The sequence below is a fragment of the Tachypleus tridentatus genome, chromosome 11 (genome assembly GCF_004210375.1).
Source record: "Tachypleus tridentatus isolate NWPU-2018 chromosome 11, ASM421037v1, whole genome shotgun sequence".
Taxonomy (NCBI): Eukaryota; Metazoa; Arthropoda; class Merostomata; order Xiphosura; family Limulidae; genus Tachypleus; species Tachypleus tridentatus.
This window is the reverse complement of record NC_134835.1, coordinates 63,171,265-63,193,836: the sequence shown is the minus strand read 5'-3', so window position 1 is coordinate 63,193,836 and position 22,572 is coordinate 63,171,265. Positions and strand designations below refer to the sequence as shown.

General features: G+C 36.4%; 1 pseudogene across 1 annotated transcript in view; it reads right to left on the bottom strand.

The window, feature by feature from the left end:
- Positions 1–22,572, bottom strand: part of LOC143231368 (elongation factor G, mitochondrial-like) — a 49,278-nt pseudogene that overhangs the window by 20,772 nt on the left and 5,934 nt on the right. The window contains exon 3 of the transcript XR_013016886.1: positions 4,346–4,721. The product of XR_013016886.1 is annotated as an elongation factor G, mitochondrial-like (transcript). The remainder of the gene's footprint in view (positions 1–4,345; positions 4,722–22,572) is intronic.

Here is a 22,572-nt window from a genome sequence, read left to right as displayed (position 1 = left end):
CTTTATTTAGTATTTGAGTGTTTTCTATGGTTATGTTGTGTTTATTTGACTTGCAGTGTTCGAAAACGTGTGAAGGTGACTTTTTATGTTCTTTGAATCTGGTTTCCATTTTTCTACTTGTTTCTCCAAAATAGAAGTCGTGGCAGTTATCACATTGTATTTTATAAATAATGTTGGTGTGGTGTTTGTCAATGTAGTTTTTACATAGTATAGACCTAGTTTTGTGCCTGGTTTTTGAATAAATTTGATATTAACTGGAATATTTTGTTACTAATTTTGCCAAATGTTGGTTATTTGTTTGCTGATGTCAGGAATATATGGTATATAGCAGTATATGGTTTCGTGATTTTTTGATTCGTGAAATATATTTACTTTAGTTGGTTGATTTTGCTTTCTGTCTAGGTGTGTGCGTATAATGTTTTCTACGGTTTGTGGAGGAAACTTATTGATGTTGATGAAGTATTGTTTTATTTTGTCTAATTCATCGTTAATTTTATCTGGTGAGCATAGTTTTATGGCTGTGTTTGTTTGGTTTCTTAGTATGTTGAGTTTTTGTTTTGTATCATGTGCTGAGTCCCAATGAATGTATAGTCCAGTATGGGTGATTTTTCGGTGGATTTCTGTTTTAAATTGTGTATCGGTTCTTGTAATTTTGAGGTTAAGAAGTGATATTTGATTGCTTTCTTCCTGTTCACATGTAAAGTTAATGTTACATATCAGCCAGCTCATTCATCAAAAACTCTTTCAAGTTTAATCTAAATCAACTTAATCATAAAGCCTTAATAGCCAGTTTCGATGTTATATCCCTCTTTACAGAAGTTCCAACCACTGAAGCCTGCAAGATAGCCTTAGAACTCTATATCCGAGACCCTAACCCAACTATAGAAATTCCCAGTAACCAGTTAGCAACCCTCATAGAATTCACCACGATAAAGACAAACTTCATGTTCAACAACCAAAACTATATACAAACAAATGGCCTAAGCATGGGCAACCCAGTATCACCAGTTCTAGCCAATATTTTTATGACACAAGTTGAAACACAAGCAATTAACACAGCATTACATCCACCACTATACTGGTACAGATATGTAGATGACACGGTTGCGGGATTAACCTATGTTACGTTTAAACGAATTTTTTAATTCAGTCGAGCCAATCAGATAACAGATGATTATTCTATCTGTAAACTCACACCTTTTTATCTCCCATACTATCAATAAAATCAGATATATCAATACTTCACCTCCCTTAATTCTCCAGAAACTAAATAAAATGCTAAAAAATACTTATTTTGAAGTTAGGACTAAACATTGTTGTAACCACCACACACAAGACAATTTCAGCCTATGCTTAATATACAATAATTGCGAAAAACAAGGTTTGTTTAGGACAGAACATTGCATACCCCGAATTATGAAACGTTCTGCACATGTAGTAGTAGTAGACAGAAAAAGCAGGACACGTTATCAACCTCAAATAACAGATTTGACAGAAATGAGTCATCCTACCCGTCTCAAAAACTTTTTGTGTTAAGTCATGAAAGTTCAAATGTCCCACCCCACAACGCAGTAGTTCTAATATAAGTTTGAAAGCTTATACTGCCGAAAACCTGGTTTTTATACCAGTGATTAGCGCATCATAGATAGCTCAGTGTGTAGTTTTGTGCTTAACTACAGAAACAAACTGACAAAAAAAGATATATTCGAACTTAAATTAATAAAAATGCGGTTTTGAAACGTACGCCTAATATTATAATCATTTTTGATTAAACCTAGAGTCGTGTTTATTTTAAGTTGGCTAAACTCGATCATGATATTAGTTAAGCTTTTAAGTTTCATTTATTGAAGCTAAGTAAAAGTAATATTTAAAATGAGTTTGTGTGTCAGAAACTGATATTTTCTATTAAAATTGTTTGTTTTTCCATATTCCACTCAAACTGTCCATTTTACATTAAGAGTAAGTAGTTTGTAAAATTATAGCATTTTAGATCTCTGTTTTGACTCTCATAAATCACTACCAAAGATGGCTTTCGTTGATACCAGATATCATTAGTTGAAAGACAAAACTCTATCTATTTATCTATATATATATATATATACACATTAGTTTGTTGTAACTTAAAAACAAGCTGAATCAAAAATAAATTAAACAAAAAGCGTTGTACTAATTGAAAAGATCCCAGTATTATAAAATGTGCCCTAGGTTTTGGAGGTGACAACGGAAGTAGGACCCGTATTGCGTGGAGTTACACCTCTATTAGTCTTAAACTCCATTTGACATCTCACATAAGAAATAAAAGTGTAGCAACAGATATAGAAATAGAAAGTAGGGTAGCAAGATGTGGGTGCTCAAGCCCACAACATTCCGCATCTACATCACCCTTTGCTGCTTGCAGACAGTTGTGGGAAAGAAACAGCTTTACTTCAAGAATATGTATATTTAAAGCTGGTCTTCTACAACTGTATAAATTGTGGTTTACGGACTTACAACGCAAAAATTTGAGGTTTGGTTGCCAGTAGTGAACACAGCAGATAGTCCATTCAAACACTTGGAAACTAAAGATGTATTCAGATTGAGCATTTAGAATTTCCAAGTCAATGTTTGAATATGGAAAAGGCTTTTTTCATTCCACTCTAAAAGCTATTAGTTTGTGATGGCATCGCACTACTTACCTAGCCCCATTGACAATGACATCAAAAGTTGATGGGAGGGAATGTCTGACAAAAGTATACGTTATTTTAAAGCTATTAAGGAAACTGGTGACAAGTGACAGTTACGTCATTTTGTTGTATACAAGTCAGTAGTAGGAAGAAAGTGGATACTTTGCAAAACGTTTTGACAACAGCCTGGTTTGTCAAACAATCCTGCCTGCCAGCTTTTGGTATCACTGTTACACAATTATAACATCTATTGAAAAGAAATGATAACCAATATTGTAGCGATCAGCAAGTATGTAAATGATCCCTTCTGTATACATAGTGTTTTTATTTGGTTGAGGAGCAATTTAACCATAAAATCTCACTCCGTTAACTGTTTTATAGTAATATACCCAAAATTTGAAATAATTATGGAAACGATGGTGTAAAAAATGATCTCAAAAGCAAACAAAATGGGAATACCACATCTGTTCGTGTGGTTTGTGGTTCAACTATTTATTGTTTGACAATAGTACTATAGTTTCTTCTTCATAATTTACTTGTTGTTAATTGGTGGAAAAAATGTTGAGATGTTACACCTAAAACATAATGTTAAATGTTCTTTACTTTTTTAATATTAAACATGTATGCACATATTCATCAGAGGAAAATGAAAATAAAACTTGTTTCAAGAGATAATTTTAACAAATAGACAATATTGCACACTGTTCACGTCAATCATAAACTTTATAAATAAATAAACCAATACAAAAGAACGCCTTCATACCTATATTAATAAATATAATCAAACATCTAATCACGTCCTCTACATTCTTACACTCAGTTATACAACTGCCTTTAAACATGTGGTCAGCTATTGGCCAGTTACGTCTTTCTTTGTAAACCTGACGATGACCGAAAAAGGTCGAAACGTTGTTTGCTCCTCTACGTAGAATTTTCTCAATCCATACCAGCCATTTTTACATATATGTTTCATAGTTATAATTTATTTGATTACTAGAGAGAGCGACTAATAATGATAGTGTAATAATCTAAAAACATTATAGAATATGGCGAAGTGAAAGTACATTATAAGTGAGTAATCAATGTGATAATGAGTAATCAGTGAAATGAAATTTATTCAATATTAAAAATGAAGTTTAATGTGTCTATTAGTAAGAGCATTGTGCATGTTTATTTGAGAGTTAGGCATACTACCATAATCTTGGAATTTATATTAATACAGTATTTATGTACTTAGGCTGATAACTAAAAGTAGCTTGTGGAAAATATTATGGAAGAAATAAGTTGATTTGTTATTGCTAAATGATTTTGCATTATTTATATCAACTAGTCTAAAGGGGCCTATATAACAGTAGAACACTTTAAAAGAAAACAAATTTTGTGTTTGTTTTCATAACCTTCGGTCGCTACAACAGAATTTATTGTATAGGATCTTAAAATGTCTGTATAATATTTAAATGAACTTTGTTAGCCATAAGTACAGACTGGTTTGAACAGAAGTTTACGATTTTTTATAAAATATAAATCACATATCAGAGAGTTCCAGAAAATAAATTATCCAACATATAGGTAAATAGTAGCCTATTATTTTAGACACTTAAAATATTTCTTGTGTATGTGTGGTTTAGACAAGTTTGTGTCTTACATCTCATAGTGTATATCATTAGGTCCAACCGATGTACTGTCAGACCAATGAAAAGCAAGCTTAAGTTCCATTAGCGTAAAGGGGTGATTATAATCATAGAGACAATCAGCACTAAAGGAAAAATATGATCGCTCTGCCCGAATCTTGATGTCTACGACGGTGGAGGATGAAGCAGAAGTGCTAGATACCCGGCAGAAACTTACGTCAAAAGTATCGGCGATCCTCTGGACATCAGCAACTTCTTGGCTATCAGAGAGCAAGATCGAAAAGAGGACAGAATTGTGCTGCTCACTGATCTTCCGAATCTTGTCTCTTATGACTTTAGAACTGTTGGTAGAATAGATGCTGGTTGTGAGCATAATCCAATAATGCTTCTGACTTCGACGTCTTTCCTGCCAAGCACGTGCACGGGCCTGTTGAAAAACAATATTGTTTGAAAGTGTGGGATACCTACGGAGGGTATTCCAGGTCCATTTTTGAGCCTTCTATGCCATTTGGCAGGCAGGGTTCAAAAACTTGTCAAGGATTGGGAACAGACTGAGCAGCTCTCTGAACATTACAACCAGTCACTGCTGCCACGCAGTCGTTTAACGGAGCTATTCAAACGACGGTACCATTAAATTTCCGAAAAAAGCAGTAAAAGAAAGCCAGTTGGTCTGGTATAACTTCCACCGAGATACATGGTCGGGTAGGCATCTACCACGGCCAGTCACCTCCAAAATGATAAGAAAATTATTGGTTCTCAGTGGATCACTGTGAACCTTCCAAGAAACGTTAGAGAAAAGTGAAGGGGACCAGATAGATAGATCAATAGTAGTAAAAGACTGACTAGGTGCATGAATATAAGTATAAGAACCAGAAATGAAGAGACAAACGTGTGATCCAAACGGTTCTGACACAGAACGACCTCTTCCATTAATATTAGCACCACTCCAGAGGGAATTATATTTATTTAAAAACTTCAGGATTAAAAAGGTAATTGGAAACTTTTCAATGAGAACATTAAGGTTTGATTGATCATAAATCTTTCCAGGAGAAAGGTAGAAAGAAAAAACAATAGTGGCATGACCCAAGGAAACACGGATGGTGATGGCCTTAAAGGGTGAATCGAGTGGCAAAAACAGAGCGGGTACGTGCAAGTCCACTAATAGTGCTACCTCTCCATGCACTAATCCATTACGCAACTTGTCATTCTGGTATAAAGAAAACTGCCGAAATGTGATGGTATAGACAGGTTTCAGAAACGTTTCTTATAAGAGAAGACGCACAGGATAATGAGAATCAATAAAAGCTTTAATGTAATCCACATCAGAATGTAAAACTCGACAGTATCACTCTATTAATTTGGTCATTTTTATTTAGGCGGAGGAGATCTGGATGGAGAACCGTTCGGGTTATGATTGTTTGTTTGTTTTTAAATTTCGCGCAAAGCTACACAAGAGCTATCTGCGCTAGTCGTCCCTAATTTAGCAGTGTAAGGCTAAAGAAAAGGCAGCTAGTCATCACCACCCACTGTCAACTCTTGAGCTACTATTTTACTAACGAATAGTGGGATTGATCGTAACATTATAATGCCCTCACAGCTAAAAGGGCGAGCATGTTTGGTGCGACCGGGATTCGAACCCGCGACCCTCGAATTACGAGTTGAACGCCTTAACACACTTGGCCATGCCGGGCCAGCCAAATAAGATAAGCCCGACCATGAGCTAGAAGCCAGAGCCGCAGTAAGTGGACCCAAGCAGTCACTGGGTAAGTGGACCCAAGCAGTCACTGGGTAAGTGGACCCAAGCAGTCACTGGGTAAGTGGACCCAAGCAGTCATTGGGTAAGTGGACCCAAGCAGTCACTGGACAGAATTGTGGGAACAGAGACAAGAGTAGATGTGGACTTATCAACGCACTTATCCAAAGGGGGCAAACAACTCTGCACATGGTTTGAAAACGACTATGTTGGAGGCACGAAAAGATCTGTCTGCACTCCCAATGAACCAGTGGAATAAAGTGCAGCAGCATATGTCCGAGATGGAGGTGGCAACAATAACTTTCGAGCCTCAGGGTAAGAAATTTTGTAAACCGTTTTAAAATGCTGTACCTCTTTCTCCTGCACCCACCTAGGCCAAGTACTAAAGTAAGAGTGGTGAAAGCCACTACAAATAACACAGAGAAGGCTCATTTCACTCTCATACGCAACATGGTATTTGCCACTGCAATGAGAGCATGTTAGAGAACCACGACAGGACGTCATCGAGAAACCAAACTACTGACCTTAGAAACATATGAAAGGGTTGGGAATATATGGCCACATCTTATAGCTCACATAACCTGCTTTCACTGCGGTAAATAAACATGGTGACGTAAACGTAAAAATTGGTAGGCAGCATAACTCCATCCTTGCGAGTAGAGTTATGCCTCACCTCAGAAACTCCTTGGGTAGAGAAACTAGCAAGGATCTCTGACTCGGGGATATTCTTGAAATCCATCTCAACAATATCTCTTTGTGACAAATTCAAAGTAGCATGGAGAGTAATCTCAATAAATATATCCCTAATGGCCTTCAAATGCAAGAGAAGTTTTGGGGTGGATATACCATCAAGATGTTCTCAGAACTTAACTTTTTTACTGACTTAAGAGAGTCAGCAAGGCCTCTAGTCCCTTCTGAATAAAAAAGGGAAACATTTGCCCTAAACATTTGTCTGACAAAAGATATAGTATAAGAGAATCAGGTACAGGCGTAGAAGGTGAAGTGTGCTGTTCAGTCTTCAAGATGTAGTCGTTTACCAATTAATTGTTTTTTATTACTTTATTTTTATTTGGGGAGATCAATAATGAAAGAAGAAAGATTCAGTACCCACTGACCCCATCCACCTTGGAGCCCTATGAGGGGGCTACTACAATGCCAAACAATAACACTGCAGCAGCGCCAGGGTTTCGTGAACACTATACCCAAATACCAACATCAGACAATATCCATAACATCCGTTGAGAACGTCTAACACTGGTACTCCGTTGACCCTAGCTTATCAGAATCAGTCAATTGGCTTGTCTACACAAATTCAAGGCCAAAGTGGTGTGTTGGGTTTGGGCTCCTCAACTAAAAGGATCCTTCACAGCAAGCACATGGGTGGATGTTTAGATTCCAAAGGAGGTAAACTAACGGTACAGAACCTTATGTGGGAGGTCCCCTCATCACGTACAGGAATCAACCTCGAGGGACTGTGTTACATATTTTTAATTTAGCCATGTTGTTTTCACTAACACAGTATTTTTTACAATTTAACTGCAGTATCACTTTCTTTTCTTTGGTAATTTAGTTCCTTCCAGAAACATTTATGAAGCAACTTCAGCTCCAAGACAGCTTGTTAAAAATCTTTAAAAAATAAAATTGTTTCTCTCAAAGAAATATCATTCATCAAATAATTTATAAAAAAACTTTGAGATTTACGATTCTAAATAATAGGATTATGAACCCCATCCTTCAGAATAATATGGATGATGTTATGGTAGATAATTTTACTTTTGGCTATTTTCAACATTTGTTAACTTCCACCTAAAGCATCAGTGTTACTGTATCCATGCACTTGTTGCTGAAAATTAAGATAAAGAATATTTTATTGATCAAATTACTTTTTGAAAGAATGTAGATAATGTAAAAGTGACGAAGAGCTAGTAATCTAAAAAGATTTCAACAGTCTGATTGTAGTGATATCTTGCTTCAACTAGATGTGACATTATTTTTCTAACCATGTTGTTCTCAAAAGGTAATAGCATAATAATAAATAAGTTTTCAATACTTTTAAACATCATGATAAAATCAAAATAATGTTCACAAATCACGCTAAAATTAGTATTAAAAATCACATATAACAAAGATAAATATATGTTTGCCTGATAACTCTATGTAAAATATTTTATTATATTTCTTGTTCCAGGGCAGAAAGTGTTATTTCCCAATTGCTTATGCCTAAAGTAAATGGAAATATCATATTTTTCTCTCCAAACTTTGCTTTTATGACCTGAGTGATGAAATTTTCAAATTTACCCATTTTCCAGAACATTCCAGATAGATTCAGTGCTGAGTAGCTGTTAAAGAATTTTTTCGAACTTACAAGAAATTTCAAGAACTTTCTAGAACGTTATCGTACTTACGAGAATTTTCTAGAACTTTCCATAGTAATATATAAACAAAGGCTCACCACTCACCACTTCAGTTTAGTTCTAGCTGTCTAAGTGAGCACATAGACTTATCTCATTTTATCAAATATGGCATCAAGAAGCTGCAAGCATTCTGCTATGTAAGTGGCCAATTTATCAAGAAAAAAGAGCGAAAAAGTACTCTATGACAGATCTGCTAAAATGTGTGAATCCTACAAGGCATGTTTCGGCATGCCTGTTTGGAATGAAGATAAACTCTGGGCACCTCATTTTACCTGTGAGCACTGCAAAAAAAACTCTAGAAGGTAAGACAGACAATTTTTCCTCGCTTGAATAGTAAGATTTTATATTATACAAAGTTTAGATCTTTTCAGATTTAAATATCTTTTAATTAATTCTTTTAATTTCCAATAGTATAGAAAAATATCATATATAAAATATTTTGCATTAACCTGTTACACATTAGCTTTACCAAGTTTCCCTGTTATCTTCGTCTTTGGGACAACAGAGACACCGCAGCGTACTACAACAAGAAACACTAGCCACAACGGACCAAGTTCTCTATGGGGAGGCACAATATCAAGTGTGAGCCACTAGTGGACCTCCAGAAGGTATTGTTCCCACCATTGCATATAAATTTGGGTCTTATGAAACAATTTGTCACAGCTCTTGATAAGGAGTCTGGAGCCTTCAAGTATCTTTGAGACTTCTTCCCTAAGTTGTATGGGGCAAAGATCAAAGCTAGCGTCTATATTGAACCACAAATAAAAAAGATCCTGGAGTGCACAGAATTCCCCAAGAAGCTCAATCGGAAGGAAAAAAACAACTTCAGGCAGCTTTGTCGCAGTGGTTCGGGGCTTATTGGGTAATTACAAGGCCGAAAATTATGTGGAATTGGTTGAGGCTCTGGTGAAGAACTACAGCAAATGGGTTGCAGGATGTCCCCGAAAGTCCATATCCTTGACGCTTATCTTGATTGGTTTAAGGAGAACATTGGAGCATACTCAGAGGGGTAAGGCGAGCGCTTCCGCCAAGATATACTGGACTTTGAACGCCGCTACCAAGGAGCGTTTTACGAAAACATGATGGGAGACTATATTTGGGGACTGATACGTGAAAGTAATTTACATTACAGTCGCAGATCTTGAAAAACTACTCACTTCTAAACATTTTTGTATAACTTTAGTAGAAATACGTGTAAATCTTGATTCATATGTTGTTTTATTCAGACGTTATGTAAATGAAAATGTGCAAATTTGTCTGGTTTTACATATAAAATAGGTTCATTTCTAAATTTCATTATTTAGGTCACAAAAGCAAGGATTGAAGGGAATAACGGCCATTTTCTGTACTTTTACATCATAAACAATTGAGAAATAACACATACTACCCAGGAACAAAATTTGTGTTACATTGTGTAATATACTCTTCATAGTCGAAAACTACAAGCAAGAAACAATGCTAAATTAATAGTTCAAAAAACTTCAAAGGTCCATGTTAGATATATGCGTATAATAAGTTTACTTTAAGCAGCATTTCTGTAGTGACAGCATTATCTCTATCAAATATTTTATTTCCCTAAGCATTTTTTTTGTTATTAAGTACAAAGCTGCATAAAGCTGTGATCACTGTGGGTATTTTAGCCTGACTCTTAGCATTATAGGTCCTCAGACTTAACACAGATCTACAAGAAACCCCTCAAAAGCTTTATGGATATTTATTGACTGTAATTTCAAGCATTTTAGAAATGAAAAATAAACATCAGAATAACAATGGATAATTAGTTTTTTTATTTTCTTAAATATTACTATATTCTACTCTACTTTCATTTTGCGCTTTTAAACCTATGTCACTTTTGTAAATTTAATGGCTAAGTTTACTGTTCACTAACAAAACAAATCTTCATACAATAATGATATGTTTTCACGTATTATAGCATTACAGGATGGACTTGTGTGCCAGTATATTTTTGTTTCATAATAAACTTATAATTTGAATTTTTTTTATGTATTTTAAATAAATGTTTTATTTTGAATTTCAGTGTGTGTGTGTTTTTTAGCAAATCCACATCGGACTATCTGCTGAGTCCACCGAGGGAAATCGAACCACTGATTTTAGTGTTATAAATCCGTAGACATACCTCTGTACCAGCGTGGTGCATTGAATTTAAATACCAGACCTCCACTGGCACCAGTTCCAGGTCCAAAACCTAATATTCTACAACTTTTATCCTTCAGGATCTTGGTATTTATCACATCAGGTATAAGAATGGCCTATTCTTCATATGTAAATTTATTTGCAAACTAGAAAACATAAGAACATTAGAAGCTCTTATAAAAAAAGATGGAATATGATTTTTGTCAAAACATGAAACTTCATTTTTGTCAAAATATAATGAATGTCATCTCTGATGCATAAGTAAGAAATAAAAAAGTTACAAGATGGTTGAATCTCCAAACACTTAAACACTTCAGTTAGATGAATATTAGTTGCAACTGACTATATCCAAGGTAGAATTGACCAGGATTTAAACCAGTAATTCGCATCACTCTGCAAATGTGCTAATTAGCTAAGTTGTTGAATCTTAAACTTCTCATTTCACATAATATTCTTTTGTACGGACAGGACTTGACAAGAGTTGAGATCTGTGTCACGTACCTTACAAAGTTCAGAATTTGTTTAATGACATTTTGTTTAAAAAATGACTTTCAGGAAGTGATTTATGGAATTTGTAATTTAGCTGAATTAGACATCTTCTTATAATGTAACTTAGCATATTTCGTATTCTCCCAAATTTGAATGTTCACTTCTTCGGTGATTCTTTTCATCATGGGATAATGTCTCATCCTTAGAAAACTTTCTACAAACATGTTTAATACTTACTACCATAAAAACACATTTTTATTTCAAGTTATCAACTCTGTTACAGAATAATAATAATATAAGGGAAAAACAACACTTATCTAATTTTCAGGACAAAATCTGACAAAACAGCCATAAAGCTGATAAGGAACTGGTTTCCTTATGAAGTGAATAATGGCAAACTATTTTCCTACGACAGACATGGTTACCAAAAAAATAGATTGATTATGTCACAGCACAATACTGGTAACCCTCATGTCTATTTTATGAGTAACCTTTTCATAATCCTTTGCATGTTCATCATAAATATTTCATGTCTCCTCTGACGGTCTCTGTTTTTTTTCAGTTGCTTCATACAGCCATACAATCTCTGAATCCATACAATGATAAGAATGTTAACTATTATATTCATGTTCATACTTGGCAGTGTTGGTATCTCCATGCTGACACCCTGTACAATGTTTATCACACTAACAGCAACCTTCTTTATTACTATGGTAACATTCATGGCTATCCATTTCTTTCTGACACTCACTGTTGCTAGATTTTTCTGCTGATTGGCTGCTGATTCCTTAAGGAATTACTGTTTTAAACAATGTAGTGGCTTTATTTGATTAATACAAATAAAAATGCACGTTATAAATCTAAATTCCTGTGATAAATAGTGGTCGCCTAAAATACTGGACAGAGATGCCATCTAAATGTTGTAAAAATTTAACCTTGTTTTAATAATGTTTTTCTGAAAAATCCACCAACACTCTTTGAATTGCTGTGTAAACACCATAAATCAACTTGTGAGAGTGACTCTTCCTTTTTATACATCTTTAATATCACAAAAAAACTTTGTTCCTCCGTTCATTTGGATTTACAATTGATATCTGAACATAAATATGTATATATACACTACATGGCCAAAAGTATGTGGACACCTCTTCTAATTAGTGCGTTCGGCTATTTCAGCCACACGCATTGCTAACAGGTGCATAAAATCAAGCATACAGCTATGTAATCTCCATAGACAAACATTGGCAGTAGAATGGGTCGTACTGAAGAGCTCAGTGACTTTTAACGTGGCACTGTCATAGGATGCCATCTTTCCAACAAGTCAGTTCATCAAATTTCTGCCCTGATAGAGCTGCCCCGGTAGATTGTAAGTGCTGATATTGTGAAGTGGAAATGTCTAGGAGCAACAACAGCTCAGCCACGAAGCGGTAGGCCACACATGCTCACAGAACGGGACCGCCGAGTACTGAAGCGTGTGACGCGTAAAATTCGTTTGTTCACAGTTGCAACACTCATTACCGAGTTCCAAACTGCCTCTAAAAGCAACGTCAGTACAAAACTGTTCGTCGGGAGTTTCTTGAAATGGGTCTCCATGGCCGAGCAGCCGCACACAAGCCTGAGATCACCACGCGCAATGCCATGTTCTAAAGCACACCGCCACTGGACTCTGGAGCAGTGGAAACGCGTTCTCTGGAGTGATGAATCACGCCTCACTACCTGGCAGGCTGACGGACGAATTTGGGTTTGGCAGATGCCAGGAGAATGCTACCTGCCTGAATGCATAGTGCTAACTGTAAAGTTTTGTAAAGGAAGAATAATGGTCTGGGGCTGTTCTTCATGGTTTGGGCTAGGATCCTTAGTTCCAGTGAAGGGAAATCTTAATGCTACAACATACAGTAACATTCTAGAGGATCGTGTGCTTCCAACTTGTGGCAACAGTTTGGGGAAGGCCCTTTTTTGTTTTAGCATGACAATACCCCCGTGCACAAAGCGAGGTGTATAAAGATATGGTTTGCTGAGGTTGGAGTGGAAGAACTTGACTGGCCTGCACAAAACTCTTATCTCAATCCCAACGGACACCTTTGGGATAAATTGGAACACCGACTGCGAGCCAGGCTTTCTCTCTCGACCTCACGAATGCTCTTGTGGCTGAATAGGAGTGAATTTCCGCAGTCATGTTCCAAAATCTAGTGAAAAGCCTTCTCAGAAGAGTAGAGGTTGTTATAGCAGCAAAGGGGGACTAACGTCTTATTAATGCCTACAGTTTTGGAATGAGATGTTCAACAAGCTCATATGGATGTGAGTCGGGTGTTCACATACTCTTGGCCATGTAGTGTATATAGGATATTTAAATGACACCTCTCACTACTGATTAATTTCAATAGTGTTTTTCCTAAATACAAAACACAGTTTGGCTGTATAAAATTGCATTCCTTGTACCTATTAACTAAATATAACACAACCAAAGTTTCCAGCTATACAATCTAGACTGCTGGTTAACAAATTGTATTTTGTAAGCCGATTTTCGGGTGTGGTGTTTTTTGACATTGAAAGAATTAAACAGTATTTATTTGCTCACTCCTACATGTATAACGTTATTGTGAAAGTAATACATTCTCAGAGAACGTTGAGCACTGTTAGACTTCTGATGCTTCACTGCGCGACTAACGGTCATTCACCTGTTTTTCATTAATACAGAAACACACTACATTTACTTAAACGCAAAATATAACATGTTAAATTTAACATGATATATTTGACTGTATTCTCTGTAAAATGATTATCTCACATTATTTGTGGATATGTCTATGACTGGTTCTGTGTTGTACACATGAGTGTCCATGGACACTTTTTCAGAGGGGTAGTAAAGTCAAAATCAAGGGACGATGGACTAACTTTAATAAAAGTTTTGCCATTATAGTCAAGAGAATAGGCAAGCTCCCATGGTCAGATTTGCTGGGTTTGATGTTTGTAAGGTTAGTTTAAGCCATACTGCGTCATTCTCTTTGATAATTTGCTGCCGATATTACCAGCAGTTGGCCATAGATTGACACTAATTACCAATGTTGTAGTCGAAACCTCGAAGTCCAAAACCTGAGAACTCGATACTGAGACTGAAACCTTGGCAAATGAGACAAGCACCGAGACCTTGTAGTCAAGTCCACAATAAAAAAAATAAAAATAATAATAAAAAACACATATGCATCGAACATTTTTTATTAATATCTTGACCGCACATCTTTTGCATGGTAACCCTATTCTTTGTTTTAACGTCTCTTCCTATTGAAACAAAAACAATTAAAAACTATAAAATAATGAATAAAAAATGTCGGTAAATTATTTATGATCTTTGAAGCAAAATAGAATCACAGGAGATCTACAATACATGTTGAATATCAGGGTGTGTTTGTGTTTTTCTTATAGCAAAGCCACATCGGGCTATCTGCTCAGCCCACCGAGGGAAATCGAACCTCTGATTTTAGCGTTGTAAATCCGGGGAATATCAGGAATTATTTATAACATTTGACGTAAAAGAAGTACATTACATTACGCGTAGGATTACTATATGTTTCGAATAGTGCATAATGGAGTACAGACAATATGGCGGTTGGTGTCGTAAACAAAAAATAAGGGAGGCGCTATGAAAAGCATCGCAAAAGTGTAGTAACAAGGGGGGGTTTTACTAGTAAAACATCTTTGCTACACCGCGCCTGGCATGAATTGCTGCGTAATTGATATTCAGCGATAAATAATCCTGGGTAGGTGTCTAGTCTAACACTGTTAGACTTAGATTTAGCCGGTATCGTTTTCGAAACCTTTAAAAGATAGAGACCTTTTGAAGGATGGCCTCGAAAGCAATTACATTACCGATTACACTGTGTCAAGGTTCAGGGGACATCGACAAGTCTCTTCGATGATCTTGTGAGAATAACCAGGTCCAATATTTTAAGCACTCAGCTCAAGGTAAGGATCTATAGATTTAAGTAAAGGTGCTGACAACTTTTATTAGAATTGAAAATTAAGTGAAATAAATAGTGTGAAATTATGAAGTGTTTGTTTGTTTGTTTTGGAATTTCGCACAAAGCTACTCGAGGGCTATCTGTGCTAGCCGTCCCTAATTTAGCAGTGTAAGACTAGAGGGAAGGCAACTAGTCATCACCACCCACCGCCAACTCTTGGGCTACTCTTTTACCAACGAATAGTGGGATTGACCGTCACATAATAACGCCCCCACGGCTGGGAGGGCGAGCATGTTTAGCGCGACGCGGGCGCGAACCCGCGACCCTCGGATTACGAGTCACACGCCTTACGCGCTTGGCCATGCCAGGCCCATTATGAAGTGAATAAAAACTTTTAAATTAAAAAAGAAGGAATCGTATTTCTCATTTCCCAGGAACGCCCTTGGTTGTGCTACTAAATAGATTAAAATGTTCATGTAATTCGCGATATTCTTCACAAGTTTTTTAAAAAAATAAATTACTGAACTTTATATTACCATGTTCTCGTTTTAAGTAAAATCAAAAGGAATGATATGTAGTTTCATCTCACTTCTTCATATCACCCACTCAAACTAGAAAATTATTTGGCAGCCAATATTTTTAGTTTTACACGAAGCTTAAAATATTGGTTAAGATTAAACTAAGCTATAATGAACTAAGAACTACTACGTTTCATTCAATAAATGCCAAACTAGAGAGAACAATAGTCGCCACACTGTGGAAAGAATTGCAGACTGACGAAACGGCTTCGTTGGGTTTATTGTACATACAACCGTGCAAGAATAACTTTTCTGTTAGGCCTACTAAATGAAAACACAAGTCTATCGTGATGTTTGCGACGTTTTAGTGAGTTTTCCTCTGTCATACTTTAAGAGTTTGAACTAAGTTCTCGTTTGTATTCTCAATACGGCTGGTATGGGTATTAAAACGTCAATTAAAATAAAGTACTGAACAACGTTTCGACTTTCTTATGTTTAGGTTAACAAGTGGGTATCTTGTCATCACGAATAACCTGTTATATAATATCAATAACTTATCTTAATAAATAGATTATACTGTTATACATAACTACAAACCGTAAACATATGTAAATATAAAACGTTCATAACCTCATAACATTAACTCAGTCACCTATAATCTCTTCCATAACTCGCTTCTCTCCACACACACACACACACACACACGAGTGTGCGTCACGTGCTCAATTGAAATGGTTATATTACGCATGCTCACTGGTGGTGCACCAATCATTGCAAATTCCTGTCGAAATTCATGACAAACACTTAAGAATTAGCGCTGAAAATTCGATTACATACATCTAATAGAATAGGCACTTGACTGGTTTTAGCATTCTTATAAACCTCTTTAGTGTCGTTTCATTTACAAGTTCATTATTTATTCCAGCACTAAAGAACATTGTATTTGTGTACCTTATCATGTGTCGTTCAAGCCCGTGTTTTCAGACTCGTGTTAGATCACGTCTTGTGATGTGATATCGTAGACAGCCAAACAACTTTGTTATCACAAATGTTGAGATGTAAGAAAACACAACACTTGTATATTATAAGTAGAAAGCAATAAGTACACCCAGAAATCGTCAGGATGCTTTACTTTCGCATATGACCTGTAGAATTGTTTTGCTTAGTTAGTTGGTTATTTCTGTTAAGCACAAAAATACACAATAGGCTATCTGTACTTTACCCACTACATGTTACGAAACCCGATTTTTATGGTCTTAAATTAGAGCCTTATATCTAGGCAACCAGGGGTGATCTGTAACTTCAGTTAACCACAGATCAGTGCATGAAAGTAGCAAAAATAATTCAATTAATAACTTGTTTAAAACGGAGGAGACAATGTTTATGTTTAGATTAACTTTAAATAATAATTGAGTTTCAGAAACCTCTAAACTTAACGTAATTAGTTGACAACAGATGTCCATGATCAACAAAGAATGGTTTATAGGAGGTACAATAAATGTTTCGTGCTAACCCGTGACCTTTTGGAATCTGTGTTAATCGAGTCATTTATGAAGATCCTTTCCACTATTTGGGATCAGATATTCGTTTTATAGGAAAATTTTATCGAACAAAATCACACGAGTTACAAATATTCCATCACGTATTAACAATAAATTTATAAGGCTAAGCGTGGCCCGGTTGTTAGCGTGTCAAAACTGGGAATCAAAGTATTCGTCATTTGCTACCTGTTTCCATGAGAACACACTCCGCACATTAGGGCTAGGTTAAGTGCCAAATCAAGGGTGTCAGAAATAATTATACATTGGCTAGGCAGGGAATTATCAGCTATAATAAAATGAAAACTTTCAGTGACGCCAAAGATAAGGCTAAATACTAACTGTTAACTTTTTTATTAATTTAAGTGGTAAGACAGCAGAGCTACCACATTATAAAACTTGGTAGTCGTATTCCAATACAGGTAATCCGCTATGTATCACATTTAGTGATATTTGGAGATTAAACTAAATTGTGGGTCCAGATCGGGTGAGGTAAGAATTTATTCAAAACTATCCCAATCGATTTGACATTTCAGCTGAATCGGAGATTCATCATTTGATTACTGCATTGATATCAAAACATAACAAAAAAAGAAACTGACACAATAATATTTACCTCGAAGAGGGATTAGAAACAGATATAAGAAGTAATTAATTTTAATATTTTCTGAAATTAACGGCAATGTTTGGTTTTTTGGCTTGGTTTGAATTTCGCCGTCCCTAATTTAACAGTGTAAGACTAGAAGGAACGCAGCTAGTTATCACCACTCAACGCCAACTGTTGGGCTACTCTTTTACCAACAAATAGTGGGATTGACCGTCACATTATAACGGCTCTACGGCAGAGAGGGAGCGAGCATGGTTGGTGCGATAGGGATTCGAACCCGCGACCCTCAGATTACGAGTCAAATACCTTAACCAACTGGCCATGTCAGGCCTAACGTCAATGTAAAACCCAAATATGTAGTTTTGAAGTAGATACATGGTGCGTTAAAAAAATGAACATTATAATAATATAATAATAGAAAAGCAAACAACGATTTATAAGTATAAGGAAAAGTTTTATTGATGGTGGAACATATTGCATGTTTTAACAGAACGTTGGTCTGTTATCTTCAGATAAAAGTTTTTATACTGCTTATAAATCATTGCTTAGATACCTGTTATTACAAAACATAATGTCCCTAGCAATTCTCAGAACTAAAATATGATTTCTGCATTGAAGAGAAAATATAAGATGAAAGTTATAATGTCAAGTATAGTACAAGCTACACAAATAGCCTCCAAGTGTTAAAGTGGTATGTCTGCAGACTTATACCACTAGAAACTGGGTTTCGATACTCGTGGTGGGCAGAGCACAAACAGCCTTTTGTGCTTAATAGCGAACAGCAATCCACATAAATTTTGTCATGTCATATTTCCATAATATTTAGTTTTGTCTTCGTTTTAGAAATTATGCCTAGCTTCATTCATCGAAGTCTATCAAAAAAATTATAAATCACCTACTTTCTGGAATGATCCTTCTGTTGACCATCCTAAGCCCTTTACTAACAAAGCTTGTGTAGCAGGTGCTAAAGCAATAATTAAAACCAGGTTCTGGTATTGTAATTTAGTAGTTCGGTTATGTAAGGTATTGTATGATACTTTACATTTCATAACAAATTCTATTTCTAAGATTTAAATGTTTTGCTTTTTTTATTTTACGGAGTGCTGTTATTGAGTAGGTTTGCTTTGACTCTGGATGCCGTTTGGCCAATCAGTGGAATATATTTCGAATTTTAGCTAGTGCCCGTTTTACTCTGTATCGCCCAGAATTAATTAAGTCTCTTTGTTCCGGACTGACGCGTTTTCATATCAGATACATTAACATGTTAATATAACGATCTACCATAAGAGAAATATAACGAATGAAATATTGAAGTTATCTAATCTATCAGCTCAACATTAGGTATAGATGGCACTGATAGCTATTGTGTGATTGTGTGGCTTTGTCTATAAATGAACAGTAAATTCATGCTTTTATTACTTATGGCTTTGAGGTGCGTCATGGAGATATCTACTATCTTAGAAACACTTTAATCATTTGAACAAATACTATCCAAAAAACTATAGTGTTTGTGTATGTCGTTCTGACCATGATTATTTTTTTAATAGTAACTAATTTTCATCCTAATATTTTGTGTCCTTTAACAAGGCCCGGCATGGCCAAGTGTGTTAAGGCGTTCGACTCGTAATCCGAGGGTCGCGGGTTCGAATCCCGGTCGCACTAAACATGTTCGCCCTTTCAGCCGTGGGGGCGTTATAATGTGACGGTCAATCCCACTATTCGTTGGTAAAAGAGTAGCCCAAGAGTTGGCGGTGGGTGGTGATGACTAGTTGCCTTCCCTCTAGTCTTACACTGCTAAATTAGGGACGGCTAGCACAGATAGCCCTCGAGTAGCTTTGTGCGAAATTCCAAAACAAACAAACAAACAAACAAACACTTCATAATTTCACACTATTTATTTCACTTAATTTTCAATTCTAATAAAAGTTGTCAGCACCTTTACTTAAATCTATAGATCCTTACCTTGAGCTGAGTGCTTAAAATATTGGACCTGGTTATTCTCACAAGATCATCGAAGAGACTTGTCGATGTCCCCTGAACCTTGACACAGTGTAATCGGTAATGTAATTGCTTTCGAGGCCATCCTTCAAAAGGTCTCTATCTTTTAAAGGTTTCGAAAACGATACCGGCTAAATCTAAGTCTAACAGTGTTAGACTAGACACCTACCCAGGATTATTTATCGCTGAATATCAATTACGCAGCAATTCATGCCAGGCGCGGTGTAGCATCTAAGATGTTTTACTAGTAAAACCCCCCTTGTTACTACACTTTTGCGATGCTTTTCATAGCGCCTCCCTTATTTTTTGTTTACGACACCAACCGCCATATTGTCTGTACTCCATTATGCACTATTCGAAACATATAGTAATCCTACGCGTAATGTAATGTACTTCTTTTACGTCAAATGTTATAAATAATTCCTGATATTCCCCGGATTTACAACGCTAAAATCAGAGGTTCGATTTCCCTCGGTGGGCTGAGCAGATAGCCCGATGTGGCTTTGCTATAAGAAAAACACAAACACACCCTGATATTCAACATGTATTGTAGATCTCCTGTGATTCTATTTTGCTTCAAAGATCATAAATAATTTACCGACATTTTTATTCATTATTTTATAGTTTTTAATTGTTTTTGTTTCAATAGGAAGAGACGTTAAAACAAAGAATAGGGTTACCATGCAAAAGATGTGCGGTCAAGATATTAATAAAAAATGTTCGATGCATATGTGTTTTTTATTATAATTTTTATTTTTTTTTATTGTGGACTTGACTACAAGGTCTCGGTGCTTGTCTCATTTGCCAAGGTTTCAGTCTCAGTATCGAGTTCTCAGGTTTTGGACTTCGAGGTTTCGACTACAACATTGGTAATTAGTGTCAATCTATGGCCAACTGCTGGTAATATCGGCAGCAAATTATCAAAGAGAATGACGCAGTATGGCTTAAACTAACCTTACAAACATCAAACCCAGCAAATCTGACCATGGGAGCTTGCCTATTCTCTTGACTATAATGGCAAAACTTTTATTAAAGTTAGTCCATCGTCCCTTGATTTTGACTTTACTACCCCTCTGAAAAAGTGTCCATGGACACTCATGTGTACAACACAGAACCAGTCATAGACATATCCACAAATAATGTGAGATAATCATTTTACAGAGAATACAGTCAAATATATCATGTTAAATTTAACATGTTATATTTTGCGTTTAAGTAAATGTAGTGTGTTTCTGTATTAATGAAAAACAGGTGAATGACCGTTAGTCGCGCAGTGAAGCATCAGAAGTCTAACAGTGCTCAACGTTCTCTGAGAATGTATTACTTTCACAATAACGTTATACATGTAGGAGTGAGCAAATAAATACTGTTTAATTCTTTCAATGTCAAAAAACACCACACCCGAAAATCGGCTTACAAAATACAATTTGTTAACCAGCAGTCTAGATTGTATAGCTGGAAACTTTGGTTGTGTTATATTTAGTTAATAGGTACAAGGAATGCAATTTTATACAGCCAAACTGTGTTTTTGTATTTAGGAAAAACACTATTGAAATTAATCAGTAGTGAGAGGTGTCATTTAAATATCCTATATACACTACATGGCCAAGAGTATGTGAACACCCGACTCACATCCATATGAGCTTGTTGAACATCTCATTCCAAAACTGTAGGCATTAATAAGACGTTAGTCCCCCCTTTGCTGCTATAACAACCTCTACTCTTCTGAGAAGGCTTTTCACTAGATTTTGGAACATGACTGCGGAAATTCACTCCTATTCAGCCACAAGAGCATTCGTGAGGTCGAGAGAGAAAGCCTGGCTCGCAGTCGGTGTTCCAATTTATCCCAAAGGTGTCCGTTGGGATTGAGATAAGAGTTTTGTGCAGGCCAGTCAAGTTCTTCCACTCCAACCTCAGCAAACCATATCTTTATACACCTCGCTTTGTGCACGGGGGTATTGTCATGCTAAAACAAAAAAGGGCCTTCCCCAAACTGTTGCCACAAGTTGGAAGCACACGATCCTCTAGAATGTTACTGTATGTTGTAGCATTAAGATTTCTTTTCACTGGAACTAAGGATCCTAGCCCAAACCATGAAGAACAGCCCCAGACCATTATTCTTCCTTTACAAAACTTTACAGTTAGCACTATGCATTCAGGCAGGTAGCATTCTCCTGGCATCTGCCAAACCCAAGTTCGTCCGTCAGCCTGCCAGGTAGTGAGGCGTGATTCATCACTCCAGAGAACGCGTTTCCACTGCTCCAGAGTCCAGTGGCGGTGTGCTTTAGAACATGGCATTGCGCGTGGTGATCTCAGGCTTGTGTGCGGCTGCTCGGCCATGGAGACCCATTTCAAGAAACTCCCGACGAACAGTTTTTGTACTGACGTTGCTTTTAGAGGCAGTTTGGAACTCGGTAATGAGTGTTGCAACTGTGAACAAACGAATTTTACGCGTCACACGCTTCAGTACTCGGCGGTCCCGTTCTGTGAGCATGTGTGGCCTACCGCTTCGTGGCTGAGCTGTTGTTGCTCCTAGACATTTCCACTTCACAATATCAGCACTTACAATCTACCGGGGCAGCTCTATCAGGGCAGAAATTTGATGAACTGACTTGTTGGAAAGATGGCATCCTATGACAGTGCCACGTTAAAAGTCACTGAGCTCTTCAGTACGACCCATTCTACTGCCAATGTTTGTCTATGGAGATTACATAGCTGTATGCTTGATTTTATGCACCTGTTAGCAATGCGTGTGGCTGAAATAGCCGAACGCACTAATTAGAAGAGGTGTCCACATACTTTTGGCCATGTAGTGTATATATACATATTTATGTTCAGATATCAATTG